An 8,860-nucleotide genomic window follows, 5' to 3' on the forward strand; every position below is an offset into this window, starting at 1 on the left:
CGCGTGCCGCTCACGTGAGGAGGTGGTGGAGGTGGGAGGGGTGCAGAGGGGGAAGCAGCCCACCCTCAGGACCCCAGGTCCCATTTGTAGAAGGCCTGAGACTCCAGGTGGCCTCCTAGCAACGCTGACTTGTCAAGTGCAGGGGCGTGCGGGGGCGGGGGTCCGATGGCCCCGGGTGAGTACCAGCCGGAGACTCGGGGTCCCCGAGCCTCACCCCCCCAGGGATTCTCATGATTGCCCAGATGTCAGCGCACAGTGGCCCCAGGGCTCTGTTCCAGAGCTGGTGGCCGTGAAGCCTGCTCTGAGCTGAGAAGCAACTTTTTAGAACTTGGTTAAGCAAAAACTAGAAACAGCCGAAGGTCCTTCGTCTGGGGAACAGATCGCCTGAGGCCATGCCTGAGCGGAGCGCTACTGAGCAGGGAAGAGGCTGCAGCGCCGGGGCGTGGCTCCAAAGGCCACGTGCTTTCCGGTTCCACTCACATGGCCGCGCGACAGGCGCAGGAAGCCGTGGACCGCTGCCAGCAGCTGGAGTGGGGGTGGGCTGACAGCCAAGGGGCACAGGGGAGCTGGCGGGTGATGGCACGAGCTAGATCTCGATGCTCAGGTGACCGCACACGCTTGTCAGGACTCTCAGGAGTGTGCGCGAAGAAGGGTGAGTTTTACTGTATGTGAATTATACCCGAACAAAACAATGAAAAGGATTCTTCCCCCTTGTACCAGACACAGTCGGCACCTGGGATGGGTCCAGGCCGCCACGCTGCTCAGAAACCAGTGACAACCCGGAAAGAGCCTGTGCCATCGCCCTTTGGTCCCTTTGCCGCTTTCTGGGCCTGGAGCCGCCCTGCTCCTTGTGAGGCTGGGAAGGGCTTCTGGAGCAAGGGCGGCCAGGCTGCCATGGGGGGCAGGAATGGAGCCCCAGGCCCCACGACCCCCTACCTCCTGGTCCGGATCTCAAAGCCACTCAGCTCCTGGGCTTTCTCTCCAGTCAGATGGTTGGGAAGACAACAGGCTAATAATGAAGTACCAGGAGCTCTCTGGGGCAGGCGGGCTCCCATTTGCCCCTCCATCACGATAACTGAGATCATAGACGCTCCCGGGAGGGGTCGATCCCTTATTTCCCCCAAAGGAAGGCCGGCCCTCTCCCTGCCTCGGCCTCCCCCTTAGAGCCCTGGGCGGGTGGGCCACGGCCCCTTCATCTCTCCCTCTCGCCCTGACAGCCCCCCGTGGGAATTCTGTGCTGCAGAAGATAGTTCCTGGGCGTGGGGCTCCCTCCCTCCCTCCCTGGAGTCATGAAGCTTCCCGGGGCCCAGATAGCACACAGCTACTTACGTGAGGGTCCTGCGTCTTCAGTATTGTATTATGCCATCGGCCAGGTTAGCCTGGCCACCCGCAGCTGAGTTGCTTCCCCTGGAAGGGGATGGGGAGCCCCCACTAGCCTCTCTTGAGGAAAGGGCGACTCTCACTTCCTCATGGCGCATTGCGTGGCAACACACATTCGGTGAGCACCCACTGTGTGCTGGCTCCGTGCGGAGGGGGCCCAGGCTGGGGAGCGGTGAGGTGGACACACAGAAACTCTCACGCTGTCAGGGGAGCATGAGGCCGAAGGAGGTAGCCTCTTTCCCGTGTCTGTGTGCTTGGGTCTGGGTGCGTCTGGGATGTTCCCATTTCACAGATGAGAAAACTGAGGCCTGCAGCGTGCAGGGAATTCACCCAAGCTGGGACTGGACGCAGTCTGTGCTGCTCAGGTTCTCCATCCACCCCCTGCCCAGGTCACTTCCCAGACCAGGTGTGTCAGCATCCCGGGCCAGGCCCTGGGGACCAGCGTGTTGTGATGCTCCCAGACGGTTTGGTGGGCAGCCTGGACACTGGGTTGACCTGTTCTCCCTCGTCAGACCCGTCCCTTTACTGTTTGATATAAAAATCATAGGAGATGTAACTCATCTCACACATAATTTCAGAAAAAAATCAATGTAATGTCCCGACTGTGACATAAGGGAGGAATAGCCGGGAAATCATTGATAATAAGATAATCTGTGTTTCAGTATGTGGACACCAGCCCGTCTCCTGTAGGAGCTGCAGGAAGTCCCCACGCCGGCCACGGCCGAGGATGCAGCAGACACAGGTGAGGTGTGTGGGCCTCCAGCACCTGCAGGTGTGTCTGTCTGTGACGTGATGATCCCAGATGGTAAATTCCAAACAGAACAAGGCACATGGACTTCAACCTACAGGTGGACACTTTCCTGAAAAGTTCGACAATTGCTAAACACACACAAAGGAGGCTCAGGGCTCCCTCTGTACGCTTCTAGCTCGGGTCATGTGCCTGAATGTCTGGTGAGACCTTTAGAAGTTGTGTGTAGTTACCTAAGGGGAAAAGGTGTGTGTGCGGGGGATACATTAGGAGTTTGGGATTAACATATACGCACTACTCTATATAAAATTGATGATCAACAAGGACCTACTGTATAGCACAGGGAACTCTACTCAATATTCTGTAATAACCTATATGGGAAAAGAAACTGAAAAAGAATGGGTGTATGTATAACTGAATCACTTTGCTCTGCACCTAAAACTAACACAACGTTGTAAGTCAACTATACTCCAACATAAAATAAAAATTAAATTAAAAAGAAAGAAAGAAAAAAGAAATTGTGTGTGACTCGGAACAGTGTGGTCAGTGGAGCTGGTCTGTGCGATGGTGGGCCCTTGTTTACTGAATGTCAAGGGCGCCCCTCCCTCGCCACGGTCATTGAAGCACCCCCAAAACAGCCTTTCCTGAATTTCCAGAATGCCCCTTGGAGGTGGGGCCGCTTAGCGTTTAACCATCATGATGGACCCCTATGACAATACATGCTCTGGAGACTGAACAGAGGACGTCTTCACTTGCTGGGGGGGCTTGGCGGGTCAACAGAATGACCAGCAGAGTGTCCACAGGTCCAGAGAGCAGGCAGCAGCACGGAAGACCACAGAGAGGCCAGGGCTGGGACCAGGGTAAGGAGAGCAAGGCGCCCATCCCAGGCTCTAGGAAGCGCCGTCAGCGAGAGAAATACTGCTTTAATGCAATACTCTTAAAAATCAAACTTAATGCAGAAAGGCCACAGTGAATTAAATACCCAGTTCTTAAATACAGAGGGTCAGGGTCACTGCCTTTTCCTGTCACCTCCGGCTCCGATGTGGCCGGGCAGGCTGCTGTTGGGGGCGCTGAGCTCTGAAGGGATCGCCCTGGGCAGGGGGTTCATGTGCTCGGTGTGGGCCCACTGAGCCCCGCCGCGGGTGCTCGAGCCTTCCGGATCCTTCACGGCCATGCTGCCAGGGGCCGGTCAAGGCCAGGGGCCTCACTTTGTCTGACAGACCCAGAACCCAGCGGCCTCGGCTGGGAGGAGGGAATCTGGCTGGGTTTCCTGGTTGATGGAGACTTCCTGGAAGGTGCGGGGCTTCGGCCCTCAAGAGCGTCCGGGTGCTCAGTGACTCCACGCGTAAGGCGGCACAGCCCTGATGCTGTTACTGAGACGGCTGGGCTGGGTGGGGCAGGCCCATTTTGGGGGGCTTTGCAGCCTCCTGGCCCCTCAGGAGGGCACCGAGGAGGGAGGCCCACTTGCTGGGTGGGGTGCCCCACGGAGCATAGGTGTCAGGTGTGCTTGGCCAGCTGGCCACACCCAGGCCAGTGAAATCCAGGTCTGGGCGGGGGGTGAGGCATGAATGTTTTTAAACCTCCCCGGGGGCTTCTCTGGTGGTCCAGTGGCTAAAGCTCTGTGCTCCCAATGTAGGGGGCCCGGGTTCGATCCCTGGTCAGGGAACTAGATCCCGCATGCTGCAACTAAAGAGCCCGCACGCCACAACTAAAGATCCCGCGTGCAGCCACGCAGATCCTGGTGCCACAACTAAGACCCGACACGGCGAAATAGATAAAGAAATAAATATTAAAAAATAAAAAAAAAAATAAGACGTCTCCAGGACTGAAAGCCCGTCAGGACCTTACCTGGCCCGTGGGCCTCTGAGACTGCAGTAACATATTGTTTTAGTGTGGGCGTCGTCACTGCTCTCCGTCCGTCCCCTTCCCGGGAGATCATAAACAGTGTGGTAAGCAGAGCAGCTTGTTATATTTTACGTCTATTCCTTTCAAAAAACCAGACAGAGAAAGACAAATACCATATGATATCACTTATATGTGGAATCTAAAGAAATGATACAAATGAACTTATTTATGACATAGAAACAGACTCACGGACTTAGAAAACAAATTTGTAGTTACCAAAGGGGAGAGGGGGTAGGGGAGGGATAAATTAGGAGTTTGGGGTAAACATATACACGCTACTATACAGAAAATAGATTAACGACAAGGACCTACCGTATAACACAGAGAACTAAACTCAGTATCTTGTAGTGACCTATAAGGGAAAAGAATCTGAAAAAGAATACGTGCGTGTGTGTAGGTGTAACCGAATCACTTTGCTATACACCTGAAACTAACGCAACATTGCAAACCAACTATACTTCGATTTAAAAAAAAAGTAAAAAAAAGAACAGAACCTCCAACCGCAAATGCCTTCACCACCTGTGCTATCCTCTGCTGGAAAGTTGCCATTCCAGATTAGCAGGATCGCGCCCATTTCACACACCGGGCGGGCACTGACGTTCTTGGTCTTCACCCGTGCCGGAACTTTCGAGGTGTGTGTGTTTTCAGTGTCCAAACCTGGAAGCCAAGGGGCAGAGGAGCAACGCCCCGGGCCCGGGCCCCTTGCTGGGAAGGGTGAGTCACAGCCGGAGCCTGGGTCCTTTCCCCCACCCCGCCCTGGCTGGGACCCCCCTCTGCTCTTCAGGGTGAGACCTTTCCGTGCCCTTTCGACGTCACCGAGAGCCCGAGAGGACAGCTTCTCGCCGCGACGCCTGCTTAATCTGCCTGGCTGGACTCGCCGCCCGGTCTTCACCACGGTTATTGCATTTCGCGCCGAGTGGCTTGGGTTTACTGGGTTATTGGCTCATTTTTCATTTTGCATCTGTAGTAACCAGACTTGGAAATGAAGAGCAGAGCAGCACCTAAGCCTGACGACGGAGGACTGAGCCTGGACGCCTCGAAATCTGGAAAGGGCTTTTCACAGGCAGAGGCTCAGGGGAGGGGGGGCGGCTTCCGACTAGGCTGACCTGGGGTCCAGCCCAGTGTGGCCTCGTGGTCCGGGGCGGCGTGGCCGCTGCCGTGGCTTTCCCGGCTGCAAAGTGGGAGAGTAGGACCCACCTTGAGAGCTTTACGGAGCATAGTAGGTATTCAATAAGTGCGGTTACGATGACTGCTGTTAAGATGTTATAACGTTCTTTTATAAGTCATACAATAACGGAACTGTTTTATTTGGGGGCTCTCTTAGAAAACATAAATACGAGAACGAACCATGACACCGCTGACCTGAGAATAGCTTCCTCTGCGATATTCAATTATCCTTCCCTCGCTCCCTCTCTCTCCTCCTGCAATTGGATTATTTCAGTGCCCTTGCAATGCACTTGTGCCAACACGTCGGAGCAGTTAACTGCAGCTCTTCTTGGTGGTGAGGGTGGTCTCAAGCCCTCCTAAAAAATCCTTTCATTCCTGAGATTCACAGGCAGGCAGAGTGATGGGAAAAGAGTGCTAGTCTGTGGGTGTGTGTCATTCTGTCCATTTTATGGACAAGAAGGATTAAATAACGAGGCCAAGGTCACAATTCAGCAGCCGGGCAGGGATTCAAACTCAGGTGTCTGATCACAGAGTGTTTTCCATTTCGGTATCCAGTCCTCATTCAACAAGTATTTACCTCCGTCGGGGCTCAGCGCTTGGGAGATGCAGCGGGGAAGCTGTCAGGCCCCACGGAGGCTGAGGCAGGAAATAAACACAGATCAAATCACAGAACAGAATGACTGAAAAGCGGCTGAGGGCTTTGCGGAGGGGCCTCGAGGGGAGCCTCAGTGGCCGGTGGGGGGCTTCTGCTGGTGGGTGGTCTCAAGGAGGTGACCTAGAGATGGGATGGAGCCGGCAGGCTCTGGACAGAGGGGGCAGCGAAGGGCAGGGGGCTGGGGATGGCAAGCAGCGTCCTGCTGCTGTAAGGTCTCACTGCAGGCCCGTGAAGTGGATTCTGCCCTCTGCTTGAGCTGCCCACGGGGACCGGGTGCAGGGCCAGACAGTGTGTGGCTCCCGAGACAGGCCGTCCAGCCCCGTCCTTCCGTGGCCAGGCCCCAGGGTCTTGGGCATCCGGATCTGATAAAACCCACTCCTTGGAGAAGATGGCAAGCCCACCTCAAGAAAAGCCAGGTGCTCTGCAAATTACTCTCCTTCCATCCGTGTGGGGTTATCACGAGGAGGAAGGGATCGCGGGCATTTTTCCGTAACACCTGCCTGCGTTTCAAGGGGTCCCTAACCCGTTAGGGCATTTATGAATTTGAAGATTTGCAGATTCCTTGGCAGGTGTGTTTCTTGCCGGTCAGGCGACACTATAAATACTGGGCGGCCCCCAGCCCGGTCTGGGCAGACCTGGGCACCCGTGGCAGCATGGTCTCCCTGAGCCCTGGGATCCCACCAGGCAGTGCTGTTGGGCTCGCTGAGCCTCGCCCGGCTGAATGCCCCCCGTGGTCCTTGGGCACCTGAGTTCTGCGTGACAGTGTTGCCCCACCCTCTTAGCGTGGGTGCTTGCACGTGGCAGGAGGCGCACGGCCTCTCTTTATCCTTTCCCCGGTGGCCAAAAGCCCGGGGGCTGTCCAGAGAGTGGGGTTCGGTGGGGAAAGCCCAGGGGCTGTCCAGGGAGTGGGGCTCGGTGGGGAAAGCCCAGGGCCCAGCATCGTGGCAGCCACATGTGGCGGGTGCTTCTTCCATGGCTGCTGGGCCAGGCAGCCTTCTCTCCGGGCAGGGAGACTCACACCGTGGGCCTGGCTGCCTACGGGGCGGGCACAGCACAGAGAGCCACAGCCCCGGGCTCCCTCTCCCCGGCCCCGGGGTGGAATCAGGAGGGGAAGTCTGGGAGGAATCCAGAGAAGCCAGGAGAGCGAGCATGGCCGGGGAGGTGGAGCAGAACGCCCCCAAAGTCGGGGGCAGGTGGGGCTCTGCCTTGACCCCTGCGGGCTTCCCACTGCGCAGGTCCCTGTGGCTCCCAGGCCAGGCGCTCCCAGCAGGTGCAGCCGGTATGCCTGAGAGCTCGTCCTTCTCTCTTCCTAATGCACCGACCCTAAATTACCTTGCGTTTAGCATAGCCCTTCCAGCAGCCCCGGGACGCGGGCCTCTCCACCGCACCTCGCGGGGCAGCCAACCTGCGCCCGCCCCACCCCCCGCCTGTCGTGTCTGGCCTCCGCTGGGCGCCGCCGGCCGGGCTCCAAGCTCCCAGGGCTGGACAGGGCGTGGCGGGGGTGGGGGCCACCCAGCAGCTCACTCTTCACAGGCTGAAGGGTACAGGCGGCCCTGTGTCTGGCCCCAGCGAGCATTCCACGTGTCACGTTTGTCAATATAAATTTAAGAAATGTTTTTTTTTTATCGAGGTGAAATTCACGTACCATAAAATGAACCATCTCCAAGGGGACGATCCAGTGACATTTAGCCCATTCACACTGTTGTGCAACCCCCGCCTCTCTGTCTGGTTCCAAAACATTGTCGTTACCCCGAAAGGAAACCCCTCCCCCTCCCCCAGCCCTTGGCAACCACCAATCTGCTTTCAGTCTCTGAGGATTTACTTACGCTGACACTTCATAGAAAAGGAATTGTACCACATGTGACCTTTCATGTCCACCTTCTCTCACTTAGGATGGTGTTTCTGAGGTTGATCCATATTGTTTTCCCGAATTTCCTTCTTTTTGATAATGTGTGAGGCACCAGCTCTGGCCGGCATTCCACATACTTCATTTCCTTTTATCTTCACACTGACCCTAAGAGGCAGGTGCCGTGTGATTCCCATTTGAAAGACAAGGAAACTGAGGCTCCCGGAGGTCAGGTGACATGCTGCCCAGTGGTGCAGCCGGGACTTGGGGCTCTCCTGTCCCTTGGACCCAGCCTCTGAATCCTGCACATCCCTGGAGCCCCGGTCCCGCCTCCGCCTCTTCCCAGAAGCCTTCGGAAAGGCTGCCTGGGTGCAAAGCCCGGTTACAGTTTAACCTGCCGAGGGCCAGTCCTCCTTGCGGTCAGCGAACTTGTGTCCTTGTGGGCCCCCTGGACCCTGCACACAGTAGGTGCTTTATAAATTACCAGGCAGTGATTCTCAGCGGGCTCCCCAGGTTTGGGCTGATCCTGGGACGTGGCCGTGGCCTGGATAGACTTCAATTCCTCAGTAGTCACCGAGGGGTCCTGACGCCAGCTGGGGCATCCCTTCGGTGAACTGTGGGCCAGCCGGTTTTTCAAATCTCTTTTTGACTTAAAGAAAACCACGTGTTTGGAAAATAGGATGCTGCCAGGAGAGCCCAAATCTCTTACCTCTCTTCTAGAAAAATAGATCATTATTTTCCTTCCCTTTTCTTTCCACCCATAGCGGAGCAGATGTTAACTTTCCAATAAACGGGGCAAAAAATAGATGAGAGACATTTCGCAAACTATCGCCGTGCAGGCCAGAGTTATCACTCTGATTTCAACTGGGACTATAAAATTTTATGAGCTATTAAATTGTCCTAAAGCTCCTTTAACACACAAACTTGAGTGTCTGAGATTACCCATTAAGAAAAAGTGGGTTACATCAGGAGAACTTTTACTACTAACGCTCAGTTGTGTTCGATCAATAAAACTTTTAACTAGCCACGTTGCTTTGGGCAGATTACACGGGTCCTGCTGGGGACGGGCCAGCCAGGGGTCCTGGACACACCCTTGAGCATGGCCTTGGCTGGACAGCAGGATTCTCAGCCAGGGCCTGTCACCTCTGAGCCTTCTTGA

At 55.8% G+C, this 8,860-nt stretch overlaps 1 long non-coding RNA gene across 2 annotated transcripts; it reads right to left on the bottom strand.

The window, feature by feature from the left end:
* Window positions 1-635: 635 nt before the first annotated feature.
* LOC132426960 (uncharacterized) lies at window positions 636-8,089 on the bottom strand. Of its 2 annotated transcripts, XR_009519787.1 has the most exons (4): window positions 7,682-8,089; window positions 4,346-5,836; window positions 3,977-4,113; window positions 636-2,240 (listed from the first exon to the last, which is right to left on the bottom strand). It is a non-coding gene; the product is annotated as an uncharacterized lncRNA (long non-coding RNA). The 2 variants fall into 2 exon arrangements; XR_009519786.1 differs by having other exon boundaries at window positions 3,977-5,836.
* Between the last annotated feature and the right edge of the window lie 771 nt (window positions 8,090-8,860).

Source organism: Delphinus delphis, chromosome 6 (genome assembly GCF_949987515.2).
Source record: "Delphinus delphis chromosome 6, mDelDel1.2, whole genome shotgun sequence".
Taxonomy (NCBI): Eukaryota; Metazoa; Chordata; class Mammalia; order Artiodactyla; family Delphinidae; genus Delphinus; species Delphinus delphis.